Source organism: Armigeres subalbatus, chromosome 2 (genome assembly GCF_024139115.2).
Source record: "Armigeres subalbatus isolate Guangzhou_Male chromosome 2, GZ_Asu_2, whole genome shotgun sequence".
NCBI lineage: Eukaryota > Metazoa > Arthropoda > Insecta > Diptera > Culicidae > Armigeres > Armigeres subalbatus.
Window position 1 is genome coordinate 397,160,616 of NC_085140.1, and position 18,745 is coordinate 397,179,360.

An 18,745-nucleotide genomic window follows, 5' to 3' on the forward strand; every position below is an offset into this window, starting at 1 on the left:
ATGATCTCCTATTCAAAACAATAAGGTTTTCATGACTTTCTAACGCATTTAAAAAATGTTTTAAAAATAGGCCTGGGGCAAAACGCCCGAATGGTGGCTTAAAATGACTCAATTGCATGTAAAATGATGGTGAACGCATGGTTGTTTGTTTTTTCTTAATGCATTGAACGAAAATTTTACGGATGTGGTGGAAGAATAGCAAATCGTTAAATTTGAGTAAATATGAAGGGATTTTGCTTAATTTTTCCAATGGAGCTCAATGATGGATAACTAATTATGAATTGTAATGGTAATATTCGTTCATAAATGTACTACAACAGATTATATGAGTGATTTTATGAGTGAGGCCATTTTGCCCCAGGGTGCATTTTGGACCATTCTCCCTACATGGTTGCGGGTAAAGATAAAGGTAGGCCTATTGGTGTTAGTGCTGAGGTAGTGCTTGATGGGAAAGTTTTTGAAGAATTTGTTTATCTTTGAACACATGACATGTGACATGTGACAATGACGTTTCCTGTGAAGTGAAAAGACGTATTGCTGCTGCGAATAGGGGCTTCCTCGAATATTCGAAACGAAATTTTCTCTGATTCGTAAGGATGTAAAAAGAGGTGAACCGGAAAGCTTTTGGGGTTTTCGAGCGAAAAGTGCTACGTACAATTCTCAATGGGAAATTAGAAACAAATGTGTGGCGCAGACGCATAAATCACGAGCTGTATCAAGTGTATGAAGAAGAAAATATTGTGAATCGTCGAAGTGAATCGAAGAAAGAATAGCAAAAACAATATTCACCAGAGATCCGGATAGAAGCCAGCGACTTCGTGGTTGCTGCACGCGGTGGAATCGGACCTGGGAACCCTAAACATTAATGAAAACTGGAGGAACATCACCCAAGATTGACAATTATGGAGCTCTACAATACGTCAGTCAAAGATTGTTTAGAGCATCTAGTGGAGTGTCTTCACTTGTCATAAGACGATTTCGAACTATCCCATTTTATTCCACCACTTGAAGTGAACGAACGATTTATTGAAAGTCGCAGCATTATTGGATGTATTGTGGTTATCCATTTAGTTTGCATCAATCATGCTCTCACATTTCTCAACAAGCGATTTCTAAAAACTCAAAACTTTCTAGGACGACTTCAAAATTGGCACATCTTCGAAAGTTCCGATGCTTCCAGATGCTTACCTAACGGCCACACTTTGTCAATGAATGATCCTCGAATTGATTTTGATCGCACACAACTACAAAAAAAAAGTCGCAGCTTTCTAGGGCGAGTTTCTAGAATTGATTACCTTTACGGCTATTCCGGAGCTTCTGGAACACCACTTAGTGGCTTCCCGGGGTCAACGTTTGGTTCTTGAAATAATATTGCTCTCATTTTGATGCATAAATCGTTTTGTGAAACAGTACGGTTTATGAGGATGAATTTAAAAATTGTCCCTTTTCTCAGAATGTTCCGGAGTTCCCGGAGGACCATTTAGCGGAGTTTTGCTCTCACATTCATAACAAACCACTGTATTCTAGGACGATTTTCAAGAATTTGTTTTTACTATGGGTGTTCCGGACATTCAGCGCCAGATGACCAATGGTGGTCAATGCGTTGGTCATGCAATGATTTTACTCTCACAATGCTACAACAAGTAATAGTTTTTAGGATTTCCAGAATTGGCATTACGCCAATAATAGATTTATAAAAAAAATCGCAACTTCAAAATATAATCTTCTACACCTGGTCATTTCTTCTGATGTTCCAGAACTTTCTAAAACCACTTAGTGGCCATCCGGGATGAATGAGTAGTCTTTGTATTGATTTTGTTCGCTCATTGCTACAACACTAAAATTCTAAAAAGTTTCAGTTTTCTAGGATAAACTTTCAGAATCGGCAACTTCTCCGGATGTTTCGGAGCTTTCGGCAGTCCACTTAGTTGCCTTCCGACATAGACAAACAGACATAACACTCGTCAAATTTCCATCGTTCACTGATTTACTGGTCGATTCAAATAATAATTAGTTGGCCAATCAATCGCTCGTGGCGCGCGCATCGAGTTTGCTCGAGTTTGACGTTTGTTCACTACCGCCATCTGGTTTGTGATTTGCCCAACTAACTGAAATCAACAGATGTCGTTAGTGTTCGGACGACGATGAATTTGATGGGTGAATGTTCAATGTGTTTTGTCTGTTTGTCTGTGCTTCTGGTGTCAAAGGGTGGTCCTTGCAATGATTTGGCTCTCAACACACGGATTACAAAAATACTGCAGCTTTCTATTTTTTTTATTTATATTTATTTATATTGAAAAGTATTTATGGCCACTTAACACCCTACGGGGCTCTGTTCTGCAATGGAAACTATAAAGTCAGCACGTCTGGTGGCACTAAAACAATCAGAAACAACTGCTGAGGCAATTTCAAGAAGTTTGATGCCCATATTGTTGAGGTTCCATTGAAAAATGTTTATGACTATTTCTGGCCCCACTGGGAACCTGTTCCGAAATAGCCAACCTTGACCAAACCTCCCCCCCTGGAAACTTGTTCCAAAAAGGGCCACTCCGGACTCAACTTGTCTAGAACACACGTTAGAAATAATTTCAAGAAGTTTGATACCCATATTGTTGATGTTCCCATGGCCACCTATGACCCCTAAAGGAACCTGTTCTGGAATGGCCAATTGAAGATCTGCACGTCTGATGGACCCAAATCAATAAAAATCAACCTGCTGATGAAATATCAAGAAGTTTGATACCCATATTGCTATTTACCTTTCGAAATCCACGATCAGTATAATCTATGGAGGACGTGTCCCTAGAAATCTGGATTTCCCGGTGGTCCGAAGGACCGGACCGGTCCAATCCTAAAACAGCATAATAAAGGACAACATTCTGAATCGAATGAGCCCAAGATGGTTGAAAACGGTTACAAATTTCCTAAGATATAAGCGTTTTAGTTTCATGGGTACCCGGGTACCCTGCCGGCCATTTAAAGGGTAAAAAAATGTCGGAACCCCCCCCCCTCCACCCCTCCTTAATCAAAATTTCAGTTAACCCGTACAATCGATTCTGGCCGTCATTATTGTGGATATGACAGAGTTTCAACCTCCTACTATGAAAATTCATTTAGATATCGCGAATTGAATTCCAAAAAGGTACCCGGGTACCCAGCCGGCCACACAAGGGTTAAGCAGTTGACGATAGTGTTTAGTTATCGATCAAATTAATTCTTCATCGAAATCTTGGTTTGCCCAGTGAAAATCAATGATTAATGTGTTTCCTTCTGGATGGTGAATATGATCCCTTCTTTTTAAGAATAGACGTTTGCCCGGAATAAGGCGATTATGGGTTTGATCCATTCTTCAAAAGTATCAATAAGAAAACACAATTATCCTGTTGGCCAATTGGCTTATTATTTTTTTTCCGATTGTGAAAAAAATGCGAATCAAAATGGCAATTCCGAGCAAGGCCGGGTACATACAGCTAGTAATTCTTTAAAAAATGATCCATAAAAAACTATATTTTGATCCATAAAACTTCAAATTCGCGCAATTTTTATCGTGATAATGATCCATGGGGAAGCCATTTGGCCGAATGCCACTAGGGCGAACAGACCATTAGCCCGAAAGTCATTTGGCCGAAAGGGTCGTTTGGCCGAAAGGGTCGTTTGGCCGAAAGGGTCATTTGGCCGAAAGGGTTATTTGACCGAAAGGGTCGTTTGGCCGAAAGTGTCATTTTTCCGAATGGTTCATTTGAAAAGTGAGAAATTAGGAATGAGAAGAGAGACGTCTCACTTCTCACTCTTCATTTTTCTCTTCTTACTGTAAAAAGTGAGTCGCGCGAAATGAGTAGTGAGACGTCTCATTACCTCCTTCGCACTTCTCACTTTTCACAGTGAGAAGTGAGAAATGGGGAGTGAAAAGTGAGACATCTCAATTCTCACTTCTCGCTGTCAAAAGTGAGAAGAGCGAAGTGATTAGTGAGACGTCTCACTTCTCATTCCTCATTTATCACTTCTCGCTGTAAAAAGTGAGAGGCGCGAAGTGAGTAGTGAGACGTTTCTCTACTCACTTTGCGCTTCTCACTTTTGACAGCGAGAAGTGATAAATGAGGAGTGAGAAGTGAGACGTCTCACTTCTCTTTCCTCATTTCTCACTTCTCACTGTGAAAAGTGAGTAGTACGAAGTGAGTAGTGAGACACCTCACTACTCACTTTTTACAGCGAGAAGTGAGAAATGATCTATTCTGCCAAATGACCTATTCGGCCAAATGTCTCATTCGGCCAAATGTCCTATTCGGCCAAATGACTCTTTTGGCCAAATGACCCTTTCGGCCAAATGTCCTATTCGGCTAAATGACCCTTTCGGCCAAAAGACCGTTTCGGCCAAATGACACTTTCGGCCTAATGACCGTTTCGGCCAAATGACCCTTTCGGCCAAACGACCCATTCGGCCAATCCCCGAGTAGGAGAAATTGGCTAAATAATACCTAATTCTGTTATTGATACCATACTCTGTTATGAACTAGCCCTGCATAAGAAGTAAAATACCGAAGGAATAATACCACAAACTAATATGCACAATACTTAAGCCATAACGAACTCAGTTATTAAATTGAATTTCAATACTAAATGCATAACCAATTATTATTCGTTTGGTATTGAAATACCTAAGCATGTTATGCCTCAAGTATTCTGCATATAAGTTTTCGGTATTAATTTTTGGTATTTTACCTCTTTTGCAAGACTAGTTCATACCAATTTCTGTTATCGAGGTCCTCGCTCCTGCTCGGGACGACCATTTCGACCAAACGACCATTTCAGCCAAATGACCCTTTCGGCCAAATGACTTTCGGTCTAATGACCCTTTCGGCCAAACGACCCTTTCGACAAAACAACCCTTTCGGCCTAATGACCCTTTCGGTCTAATGGCCTGTTCGGCCAAATGGTATATTCGGCCAAACAACTATCGGCCTAGTGACATTCAGCCAAATGGCTTTCGGCCGAATGGATTTCGGCCAAATTACCCTTCCCCGATTTGATCATATGATCCATAACGCTTGGAAAGAAGGCCAATGAAACTATGTTAATTGATCCACATTTTTTTCTATCATATTGCCAAATTTATGGACCACATCACCAAAAATTATGGATCATTTGAACACATTATGGATCAAATGAACAAAATTATGGATCATATAACCAAAATTATGGACCATATGACTGAAATTATGGATCATCATCACGTTAAAAAATCTAAAGACACCATATAGAAGGACTTGACAGATTCGAATGCAACTGGTTTCATTCGACGGAGCAAATTTCCTAGTTTTTATTTTTCAATAAACCAAGCAGTTTGGATTATATTTTTATTTTTTTAATCATCATGCATTCATACATATTGAATCATTTATCATTTTAGCCTCATTGAGTTATTATTAAGCAGCGTACTAGAATTGCACCAAATCGTTTAACCGTCGAAATGTAGGCAACAAGCACTGCATTTACAACATTAATTCGAATTCACCATATTGAATCGAGAAATGCATCATCACCACTGGTGGATAAATTCGGGTTCTTATGGATAATTTTCTAAAGATTTATGGATTATTTGTCATACGTTCATGGGAAAATAGCAAGAATTTTATTGTTAAGGATAACATTTTCCCACTAATTGTTAAATTTTAGCCTATTTATGGATCATAAAATTATTCTTTATGGGGGTTCCCGCACTATTCTATGGATTTATGGTAGCGTTTTACGAAACAATCAGGTGTTATTTACGGATATTAGCCTCATAGTGCTGGATAAGATGCGCCAACGCCAATCAACGTGATGATGTGCAAGCTGAGGATAAAAGGCCGATTCTTCAACTTTAACATCATCAAAGTGCACTGCCCACACGAAGGGAGACCCGACGACGAGAAAGAAGCATTTTACGCACAGCTGGAGCAGACATACGATAGATTCCCACTGTGGGACGTCAAAATTGTCATCGGCGACATTAACGCACAGGTAGGAAGGGAGGAAGTGTATAGACTGCACACCGTATCGAATGATAACGGCCAACGATGCATAAACTTCGCAGCCTCCCGCGGAATGGTAGTCCGAAGCATCTTCTTTCCCCGCAAAAATATCCACAAGGCCACATGGAGATCACCTAACCAAGAAACGGAAAACCAAATCGACCACGTTCTAATCGACGGTAAATTCTTCTCCGACATCACGAACGTCCGCACTTACCGCAGTGCGAATATTGAATCCGACCACTACCTCGTTGCAGTATGCCAGCGCTCAAAACTCTCGACGGTGTACAACACGCGTCGTAGTCGAACGCCGCGGAAAAAACTGGTAGATTAGCCCAAGACTACGCGCAGCAGCTGGAAGTGGCACTTCCAACGTAAGAGCAGCTAGGCGCAGCGTCTCTTGAAGATGGCTGGAGAGATATTTGATCGGCCAATGGTAGCAACGCAACCGCTGCACTTGACACGAAGAATGCAGCATGGGCGAGATTGCTAGAACACCGCACGAAGTCGAACGAGGCATGAATAAACGGGCACGGAATAGACAAAACTCGATTTTCCAGAGGAAAAAGCGCCAGCAGGAAGAACGAGACCATGAAGAGACGGAGCAACTGTACCGCGCTAATAACACACGAATGTTCTATGAGAAGTTGAACCGTTCACGTAAGGGCCACATGCCACATATGTGTAAGGACATAAACGGAAATCTTCTTACGTACCGTGACGTAACGAGCGTGAGGTAAGAAGAAACCCTGAATGACGATCTGGCAGACGAAGATGGTGGTATGGCGATGAACCTGGGAGAACGCGCGCAGGACATAATTTTAGCGGCACCGAATCTCCAGGAAATCCAGGAATAGATTGGCCGGTTGAAGAACAACACAGCCCCGGGGGCTGACCAACTACCAGGAGAGCTGTTTAAACACGGTGGAGAAGCACTGGCTAGAGCGCTGCACTGGGTCAATAACAAGATTTGGGAGGAAGTTTTGCCACAGGAGTGGATGGAAGGTGTCGTGTGCCCCACATACAAAAAGGCCAGTAAGCTGGATTTTACCAACTATCGCGCGATCCCATTGCTGAACGCCGCCTACAAGGTACTCTCGACTAGCACCAATTGCAAGAGAGTTCGTGGGGCAGTAGGGGAGAACGGTCCAAAATGCACCCCTGGGGCAAAAACTCATATAATCTGTTGTAGTACATTTATGAACGAATATTACCATTACAACTCATAATGAGTTATACATCATTGAGCTCCATTGGAAAAATTTAGCAAAATCCCTTCATATTCACTCAAATTTAACGATTTGCTATTCTTCCACCACATCCGCAAGATTGTTGTTCAATCAATTAAGAAATAACAAACAACCATGCGTTCACCATCATTTTACATGCAATTGAGTAATTTTAGACCACCATTCGGGCGTTTTGCCCCAGGCCTATTTTTAAAACATTTTTTAAATGCGTTAGAAAGTTATGAAATCCTTATTGTTTTGAATAGGAGATAATTGTAAAATGTAGCTGGGTTTGTAAATTTTACACCTATACCCAACCATATTTTTGTTTATATGGGCGAAATCATCGAAAAAAGCTTAAGGGTGCATTTTGGACCGTTCTCATTTATAGTGATAGTTATAAAGTTAGGGCGTTCTTGGGGCAGTACCAGGCGGGTTTTATGGGCGAACGCTCTACCACGGACCAGGTGCTCGCCATTCGCCAAGTACTGCAGAAATTCCGCGAATACAAAGTGCCCACGCGTCATCTATTCATCGGCTTCAAAGCCGCATATGATACAATCGATCAGGACTAGCTATGGCAGCTAATGCACGAACACGGATTTCCGGATAAACTGACACGGTTGATCAAAGCGATGAGCGTAGTTCGAGTTTTAGGGGCATTCACGAGTCCCTTCGAAACGCGCAGATGGTTACGGCAAGGTGATGGTCTTTCGTGTCTGCTATTCAACATCGCTTTGGAAGGGTTAATACGAAGAGCAGGGATTATCATGAGTGGTACAATTTTCAATAAGTCCGTTCAGCTATTTGCCTTCGACGACGACATAGATATTATGGTACGTAACTTTGAGAAGATGGAGGAAGCCTACATCAGACTGAAGAGGGAAGCTAAGCGGATCGGACTAGTCATCAACACGTCGAAGACGAAGTACATGATAGGAAGAGGTTCCAGAGAAGACAATGTGAGCCACCCACCGCGAGTTTGCATCGGTGGTGACGAAATCGAGGTGGTAGAAGAATGTGTGTACTTGAGCTCACTGGTGATTGCACGAATAGCACGTAGCCAGAATGCCGGACAGTGAAAATGGATCTCGACAATGATCCGACGGGCACAAGAAGGCGAGGTGCGCAGCGGGCACGGTGGAAGATGACTTGCGGACCCTCCGTAGACTGCGTGGGTGGCGACGTGTGGCCATGGACCAGGCCGAATGGAGAAGACTCTTATATACCGCACAGGCCACTTCGGCCTTACACGTGCTGTATTTTCACACTTCATATTTTAAATGGAGGACAACAAAATCGGGGCAACATGGGAATCGAACTCCGGTCCGCTGAGTGAGAGCCTCGTTAGCCACTCGGGCATTTCCAATCCTTGAAAGCGTTTTAGCCTATTTATGGATCATAAAATTATTCTTTATGGGGGTTCCCGCACTATTCTATGGATTTATGGTAGTGTTTACCGAAACAATCAGGTGTTATTTACGGATATTAGCCTCATAGTGCTGGATAAGATGCGCCAACGCCAATCAACGTGATGATGTGCAAGCTGAGGATAAAAGGCCGATTCTTCAACTTTAACATCATCAAAGTGCACTGCCCACACGAAGGGAGACCCGACGACGAGAAAGAAGCATTTTACGCACAGCTGGAGCAGACATACGATAGATGCCCACTGCGGGACGTCAAAATCGTCATCGGAGACATTAACGCACAGGTAGGAAGGGAGGAAGTGTATAGACTGCACACCATATCGAATAATAACGGCCAACAATGCATAAACTTCGCAGCCTCCCGCGGAATGGTAGTCCGAAGCATATTCTTTCCCCGCAAAAATATCCACAAGGCCACATGGAGATCACCTAACCAAGAAACGGAAAACCAAATCGACCACGTTCTAATCGACGGTAAATTCTTCTCCGACATCACAACGTCCGCACTTACCGCAGTGCGAATATTGAATCCGACCACTACCTCGTTGCAGTATGCCAGCGCTCAAAACTCTCGACGGTGTACAACACACGTCGTAGTCGAACGCCGCGGAAAAAAATGGCCGGCTACAAGTGGCACTTCCACGTAAGAGCAGCTAGGCGCAGCGTCTCTTGAAGATGGCTTGATATTCGATCTGCCAATCGTAGCACCGCAACCGCTGCACTTGACACGAAGAATGCAGCATGGGCGAGATTGCTGCAACACCGCTCGAGGGCGAACGAGGCACGAATAAACGGGCGCGGAACAGACAAAACTCGATTTTCCGGAAGAAAAAGCGCCAGCAAGAAGATCGAGACCGTGAAGAGACGAAGCAACTGTACCGCGCTAATAACACACGAATGTTCTATGAGAAGTTGAACCGTTCACGTAAGGGCCACATGCCACATATGTGTAAGGACTTAAACGGAAATCTTCTTACGTGACGTGACGTACGAACGTGTGGTAAGAAGAAACCCTGAATGACGATCTGGCAGACGAAGATGGTGGTATGGCGATGAACCTGGGAGAACGCGCGCAGGACATAATTTTACCGGCACCGATTCTCCAGGAAATCCAGGAAGAGATTGGCCGGTTGAAGAACAACTAAGCCCCGGGGGTTGACCAACTACCAAGAGAGCTGTTCAAATACGGTGGTGGGGCAATGGCTAGAGCGCTGCACTAGGTAATTACCAAGATGTGGGAGGAGGAAGTTTTGCCACAGGAGTGGATGGAAGGTATCGTGTGCCCCATATACAAAAAGGCCAGTAAGCTGGATTGTACCAATTACCGCGCAATCACATTGCTGAACGCCGCCTACAAGGTACTCTCGACTAGCACCAATTGCAAGAGAGTTCGTGGGGCAGTAGGGGAGAACGGTCCAAAATGCACCCCTGGGGCAAAATGGCCTCACTCATAAAATCATTCATATAATCTGTTGTAGTACATTTATGAACGAATATTACCATTACAATTCATAATTAGTTATCCATCATTGAGCTCCATCGGAAAAATTTAGCAAAATCCTTTCATATTCACTCAAATTAAACGATTTGCTATTCTTCCACCACATCCGTAAAACTGTTGTTCAATCAATTAAGAAATAACAAACAACCATGCGTTCACCATCATTTTACATGCAATTGAGTCATTTTAGACCACCATTCGGGCGTTTTGCCCCACGCCTATTTTTAAATCATTTTTTAAATGCGTTAGAAAGTCATGAAATCGTTATTGTTTTGAATAGGAGATCATTGTGAAATGTAGCTGGGTTTGTAAATTTTGCACCTATACCCAACCATATTTTTGTTTATATGGGCGAAATCATCGAAAAGGTTAAGGGGTGCATTTTGGACCGTTCTCATTTATAGTGATAGTTATAAAGTTAGGGCGTTCTTGGGGCAGTACCAGGCGGGTTTTATGGGCGAACGCTCTACCACGGACCAGGTGCTCGCCATTCGCCAAGTACTGCAGAAATGCCGCGAATACAAAGTGCCCACGCGTCATCTATTCATCGGCTTCAAAGCCGCATATGATACAATCGATCAGGACTAGCTATGGCAGCTAATGCACGAACACGGATTTCCGGATAAACTGACACGGTTGATCAAAGCGATGATGGATCGGGTGATGAGCGTAGTTCGAGTTTTAGGGGCATTCACGAGTCCCTTCGAAACGCGCAGATGGTTACGGCAAGGTGATGGTCGTTCGTGTCTGCTATTCAACATCGCTTTGGAAGGGGTAATACGAAGAGCAGGGATTATCATGAGTGGTACAATGTTCAATAAGTCCGTTCAGCTATTTGCCTTCGCCGACGACATAGATATTATGGCACGTAACTTTGAGAAGATGGAGGAAGCCTACATCAGACTGAAGAGGGAAGCTAAGCGGATCGGACTAGTCATCAGCACGTCTAAGACGAAGTACATGATAGGAAGAGGTTCAAGAGAAGACAATGTGAGCCACCCACCGCGAGTTTGCATCGGTGGTGACGAAATCGAGGTGGTAGAAGAATTTGTGTACTTGAGCTCACTGGTGATTGCACGAATAGCACGTAGCCAGAATGCCGGACAGTGAAAATGGTTCTCGACAATGATCCGACGGGCACAAGAAGGCGAGGTGCGCAGCGGGCACGGTGGAAGATGACTTGCGGACCCTCCGTAGACTGCGTGGTTGGCGACGTGTGGCCATGGACCAGGCCGAATGGAGAAGACTCTTATATACCGCACAGGCCACTTCGGCCTTACACGTGCTGTATTTTCACAATTCATATTTTAAATGGAGGACAACAAAATCGGGGCAACATGGGAATCGAACTCCGGTCCGCTGAGTGAGAGCCTCGTTAGTCACTCGGGCATTTCCAATCCTTGAAAGCGTTCTGGTGATACAATTATTTTTCATCATATGAAACGATAGCCTAAATTTTCATGACACGGAAAGTAGGTACTTCAAGATGAGAGTGTTTGAAACTCAGTATGCCGATAGTATCACAAAATTCTCGATAAAATGTTTGAAAAGCATAGAATTATAGCCATAAAATGCTGCCGAATATATCCATTTGTTATAAGCTTTTACGAATATGTTTTAGCTGCAATTAGGTTCCAGCTGCGGTTTGTATGAAATGGAATGGGTTTTGTTTTAATTAGAGCCACGTACTCGCACAATAAGGTTTCTGCCAGAAGCTTGTAAAATAAAGTCATATTGAATTGAAATATCAATTATTTTATCATTTACGTCACAAAAACTTTAAATTATGATCTGGTAAACATACTGTTACCGAATTTTACATTCATTGTGGCGAATTTTCATAATATTTTAGTATTACTGACTGGTATTTCCGAATCCGTGATTAAAATCTTACTTGTTTTTGCGTTCAACAGTTTTGAATTAGTGAGCCAGCCTAGGGCTGAAAGCCTCTGAAATAAAGACAATAATAATAATAAGTCTTAGATTCAGCAAATTTTTTATGACCAATCTTTAAAGAAATAATGCATTTTCAAATGCATACAAAAAACTTACAATTATCATTGTTATTTACAATTACAACCAAACATAGAATTCCATTCTTCCAAATTAATGCAGCAGATAAACTGTCCCACCTACTAGTAGTGCTGTTAGTTCTCAATAACTCCCTGAAACTCTGTGTTGTGGAGACTATAGAGACTGTTTACCGGACGCGAAATAAAATATATGCAGGGGAGAGTGGAGTAAAATGCACTCATGGAACAAAATGTCCCAACACATAATCACTTGTAAAACCTCAGTGCAAATATTTTCTTCACAATTAGTTTTTCATGATTTACTCAACCTTACTCGTGATTTTAGCATGTGGAAATATCATACAGATCCGTTGGAAAGAATAACAAACCTATCTGCTGAAGGAATGAAAAACATTCATTAAGACGTTTTCGAGACCATTTCGTTTTTTGTTTACACAGATAATGAAGTTATCATAAAAAGATTGAGAAAAAGATATATTTGTTTTCACTGAAATTCAACGATTTTCAACCATTATTTCTCAAGCTAAATACTCTTTCAGTGAGTTAGAAAGTCATAAAAACCTCGTTATTTCGAGTAGAATATCATTTTAATATATAGCTAGTCTTAGAAATTTTGTGTCTGTACGTTGACATGATTCGGTATTTCAATTAACACTTACGTACCAGACCCCCATTCAATGGAAAACTAAATTTTAAAAATGATGGTTCTCAGCAGTCTTGCATCAGAATTTAGTTCTGTTTTCTACAATCGATCACAAAATTCATATAGTTCTTGGGACACTATTCATGGTTTGCAAACTGTCCATGGTTCCGGAGATATTGATGGGAGTACTGGGGTAACTTTTTGATTTTTCAAAAGAAGTTCATAAAAATGCGTTCTGAAGGCATTTGGTCCATCTGGAGACATTCCGGGTCATCCAGCAACGCTGGACGACGCCCGCGGCGTGAATCGATGTAGCTACATTTTTATTGCATTTGTTTTTCCGTTTTTAGTTAATGGAATTAAATTAATTATAAAAACATCTCCATTTTGTTGAGGAAATTCTTTCGATATTATCCCAAAATTCTACGGAATTTCCTCAGGAAATCTTTTCGAATTTCATCAGAAAATTCTTAGCAATTTCTTTTCCGAATGTTCCGAAAAAACTCCTCTTAATTATCTAGGAAATTCTCCCGAATTTTCTTGAAAAAGCTTTTTCCATGAAATTCTTTGAAATTTCCCTGTTGGAATTTTTCTTGGATAATTTACTCGAAGATTTTTAAAAAATTTCCTTGGCGATTTGATTCGGCATCGCATAGGAAAAATCTCTGGAACTTCTTTATAAAATTCCAAAAGGTTTCAGAACTGTTCAAAAAGTGGGCACTTCCACCAGGGAATCAGTATTCATAGTGTCCCAGCATGCGGCCACATGCAATATCAAAATGTTTGACACGACGCGTCATGTTTCCAGTTCGATGAGAAAGGCAATTTTTCCGACACGGGTTGGTACTCCAGTACTCCCATCAATATATCCGGAACAATGGCCATTTTGCAAACAATGAACAGTCTCCCAAAAATATGAATTTTGTGATCGATTGCAGAAAACAGAACCAGATTCCAATGCAAGATTGCCATCATTTTGAAAATTTAGTTTTCCAATCATTTGGGGGTCATGTGATAATATTAGTTAAAACATCGAAAAATCACAATGAGAGGCATAATAAACCATTCTCCCCTACCGTGTTTCCTCCGCAAAACCTCGCCCTCTCATTTTCACCATCTTGATTGTTGTTCCCTGTTCACCCGCAAACGTCGGCTCACCGCTAACGACGATGGCCCTCGACCAAGTCGAAGTCAACTTTCCATAAAAGGATGCCTGGAGGTCAATAAATTTCATAGGTTTTAAATGGCGCGCAAGCATACAGAGCGTAAAGGTCCTCATCAGAATGCCTGTCGATGCCGTTGATTCCTGGGCTGAGAACGATTTCTTACTTTCTGCCTAAGGGAGGGAAGCTGTGACGATGTGCTCCGCAAATTTAAATTCCGTCAGATCTACAGTCATGGTTTGCGCTCCTACTGGATGGTGCGGCGGGCGGAACGGTGATGTCACGGTAATTACGCTAAGCGACGTGACGATAAGGATCTAATTGGCTCCGGAGGCAGGAGATCAAGCGGTGTTGCTCGCTCGGAGCCGGTAATTGCGGAAGATATTTTCATGTCATCAAAATTAATCGATACCAATCATTATGGCCACCACCGTCGTGGTCTACTACCGTCACAGGATGTTCTGAATGAAAAAGGATCAGAGATAGGTGGTTATTGCTAGCGAAGCTGGAATAACGATTTCTACCGGAAGGTCAAGGTTGATGGTGGTACATTGCGCGTGGAATCTTCGTCTGCATCAGCACAGTAAAGGTTGACGTGTAATTTAGTAGCTGAGGATAAGTTTTCACTGTTATTTGGCCCATGGCTGAGAACGTCAATAACAAAGAAAATAGTATGATTCATTATTTTTATAGATATTGGTACAGTATTGAGTAGAAATAACGAATCAAGTAATTTTAAAATTTTTATTACAAACATGAGCTCATGGTGATGATGAGAGATAATGAAGTTCGAGATTAATTGAGCGCCTGACGTTACAACATCAGTATTATGATTAACTGCAGTTGGAGAGCAATCCAATATATACATAAGTTCTATCGATTTAGACATGATCTCCATTGTTCAAAGACGCCATGTGTGCACTTTCTTCCAACTGAAAAATAGTCATTCGCCTAATGCTACTCTAAAATAATAGCTAGACTTGAACTACTACAAATTTATTTAGCTGCGTAATGTCAATAGTTTTTTTTTTAAATAAAATCTAATAATATTTCCATTTTCTCTTTTTATTCAAGGTACTATACGGAAAATAAACGATGCGATGCTTGGAAAAAAATCTCATTTGATTTTGAGAGAACAATGTTATCGTTCACCTGCTCTCTCATCAGTTAGCTGGCTTTGCTGTTCGTAAACAATCCCATCGAGACTTTCAGCTTGCAGGTAATATCAATGATTTACCAATCTGAAAATTCCACCCCATAATAATATTCGAAAAGTTGAATATCTGTACAAGACAAGTGCTTTTTAATTTGCATTGAAGACATTTTTGCGTGCGAATCCGAATAAAAGCTTGTTCTCATTTTTTTTTTTAACAATATTTTAAAACAACATTTTTTCATCACAAATTCAAACGATGTTTAATTACAAATTAGGGTGTAAAAAGGGTAAAAACTTATCTCGCTCCAAACCCAGATCTCATAGAAACGCATGCTGTTTTCTGATTCCAGTTTCATCCGACCCGTGCAGCCGTCAAGCGATGAGGATATTGTGCCTTGCAACAAAATGACAACTTTCTTGATCATTTTTCAAGGCTCTCATAGATGCGTAAAATTTATCCGCAGTACAAATAGCACGTGCTATCAAAGCATTCATCGTCACAATCCACCACGTGGCGACCCAATTTTCAAAAATATCAAAGTAGTTTGTAGTATGTTTTTTAAGGCGGAAATCTGGCGCTGATTTTCCGTTGCGATTAAAAATAAGCGGTGTAGATTTTTTATGCGGGGTGCAATACCATTAAGAGAAATTTTGAAGAATGCCGCCCAAGTTGGCCAACCAAGGCCGAATTGGAAATCAAAGTAGGTTTCCAATTCTTATGAGGCAAACAAATGATTCCGACGAAAAGAACTGCACCAACACGTACCAACCATGTGGAGTGAGCTATACAAGAACGCCAGTTTAATCGAGAAACCAACTGAAATTGTTGACTGTCTAAATTTTAAACAATGACCCATCGAGTCAATCATCCGATGTCATCTGCAACAAAGAGTCATCATTCATCGAGAAAGTAAAGCTGGCCTTGCAAAGTCGATTCCTTGTGAGTTGTGTTCGAAGTCGAGTGTCTGCAAAACTTTTGTTCAAGCGAAAAGGAATCGAACGTGGAAAGCAGTAAGTATAATCCTGTTCAGTTGATTGAAACACATCCGGACCCATGAAACTATGAAGTACTAGCTGATGATTCCGACGTATCTGGCAATGAAAATGTCAGAATTTCTAGAACAACCCGAAATTTCATGTCTTCTATTTCTGAGGTGACGCAGAAGCATCAACCCCCGATACTACTGCCACTCATAGCGGGACTTTCGTGTCCCCTAATTCTGAGGTGCCTCAGAGGTATCTGCCTCTCGACACTCCTAACAGGCCTAGCTAGACTTCATACAATCAGTCCCTGGCAGCCGGATCACACTACTGCCTAAGCAGTCACTCTGACCCCACGTACCATGCGAGTCTAACTTGTGTGCTCGCTCATACATTCAGTCCCTATCGCTTGCACCACTTGTGCACCACTCTCTTGACATTCAGTCTCTCACTCAGTGGGGGTTGTAATACCCCCATCTCCCATTTGTATCCACTCTGTGCACCTCCTGTGCATCGTTTGAACGTGGAACACCCGGCACGTCACGCGTGCCTAACACTCACCTACCCGGGTTTTGATACTGCCAACAGGGTATCGGGCACGTACTTTGCAGGCAGTACGAACTTGTTGATATTTCGAAGCCCAGATAGTCCTCAATCAGTGTGGTGGTCACCCCATCCTGCAACGAAGTGGCACGACTTACCTTACACGTCTCCAATTTCTGAGGTACCGCAGAAGCATCAACCCCCCGACACTCCTGCCAGGCCTCACCAGACTTCAGTCATTCTAACACTACCGACCAGGCGTACCATGCGAGGCTTACTTTTGTGCTCACCCATATACTCGGTCCCTCACTATGTACTCACGAGTAATACCCCCAGCTTCCATTCGCTTGCACCACATGTGCACCACTTGGGGGTGTGTGGGTACTACCCACTGCCACCCGCTTGCCGCCGAAGCAGCCCTCACTCTGTGGAACCTCCACAGGCTCCGTTAACGACCTGGCTAATTGTTTCACCCACTAGGCCATTAATTCCCTCGGCACGGGTCACCTGACACCTTGGGACTCGGAGTTAGGGACGCCATATTGTCAGCTTTAGTGTTGTACTGAGCCTGGCGATACGGCCGAATTTACACCGTTACGCACTACTTCCGAGTATACATATCCCAACGTAACGGGAAAACATAAATTCAAGCTCTATCTGGTAAAAGGGCGAATGTCGCAAGAGAGGATTCTCTTCGTCGACTTCCCCTCTTTTAAATAAAACTGACAAGCAGTGGAGTTCATCGCGGTTTATCACCTCAGAATGCAAGTTTTCAATGTTTTCTTTCGTTCTGAGGGGAAAACCGCAACGAAATCATCTGCTTGTCACTTTAATTTAAAAGAGGGGAAGTCGGCAAAGAGAATTCTCTCTTGCGACATTCGCCCTTATTCCAGATAGAGCTTGAATTATCTGATATCTTTGAACTGAGCAGGGTGTAAACCTGAGCTTGGTTTGAAACACACATTATGTTTCTATCAGTCATAGATCTGACGACCTGAACTCAAGAACGTATTGGATGGCCTTGGGTGTGATGAAATGCAGCAATGTGTAACATATTTTCACAGACATCTAAGGATTTGTTGGGAAAAGTATAGCATAGGCGGGGCCCTCCTTAGCCGCGGTTCATTCAGACATATTTTGGGATTTACGCGGTGTTTTACGTTGTTTCAATTTACGCGGCCCATATCCTCCGCGTAAAAACCGACTCTAGTGTGTTACAATATCTGTGTATGGTAATCAGGGCCTGATTTAGGGGGCGGTGGGGGCATGGCCCTGGCCCCACAAATCTTATGTACCAAAACCAACCTATTTTGTACATTTTGGGGCCCCACATACTGTCGGCCACGGGGCCCCTTCCGGCCAAATCCGGCCCTGATGGTAATATTTACTATTAAAAACTTGCTAACAGATTAGCACTCGGTTTCGGTGAATCAGTCAATCTCGTAAGTGCAATGCAAGTTTCTTCCTCCATAACATTCCAACTAGAACTTGGCCTGTTTTTTAGCTTGGTAATCTATAAGCATTTCTTTAGTTATTAATTGAAAGTTTTTTATTTTATGTCTGCCATTGCAGGGCTTTTAGCAGGTGCAGTTTGTTTATGCTAACTTAAATGTGCGTTTTCCTTGGAAAGCTTGGGGGCGTTTGACGGTTAGCTTCTTGCTTACGTCTGTTGATGCCAGTAGAGGGGCTCGGAATCTTCATCGCTGCTACAGTGAATGCGTTCTGGTAAACTTTTTTTGGCTCGGTTTTGCTGATTCGTAGGTTTCTACCGGAGTAAACGCTAAGTCCGACGCAATTCACGTGTAGTTAGCTAGGGTTGTGTTTTTCAAATTTTGTAATCGATTATCATTTAAATGTAAACCTAACTAATACCAATTCAATGTCAACAATGAAGTTCAATCAGATGTTTGGTATTGTGTGTTGGTGTTATGTGGGAAAATAACTTAAAAAGTAGCATTTACCAATGCTTCGAATCGAGATACAATTATCGAACGATTCTTACTCTCTAGCGAGGATTTATCAATTGGTAATTTGGATATGTGAACGCTTGAGAGT

At 42.1% G+C, this 18,745-nt stretch overlaps 1 protein-coding gene across 4 annotated transcripts in view; it reads left to right on the top strand.

Annotated features, from left to right (window-relative positions):
- Positions 1-18,745, top strand: part of LOC134213250 (serine-rich adhesin for platelets) — a 427,675-nt gene that overhangs the window by 183,294 nt on the left and 225,636 nt on the right. The window contains exon 3 of one of the 4 annotated variants that reach the window (XM_062692076.1): positions 15,085-15,229. The exons of the other annotated variants lie outside the window; for them this stretch is intronic. The gene's annotated coding sequence lies outside the window, so the exon portion shown is untranslated. The remainder of the gene's footprint in view (positions 1-15,084; positions 15,230-18,745) is intronic. 4 annotated transcript variants of the gene reach the window in all.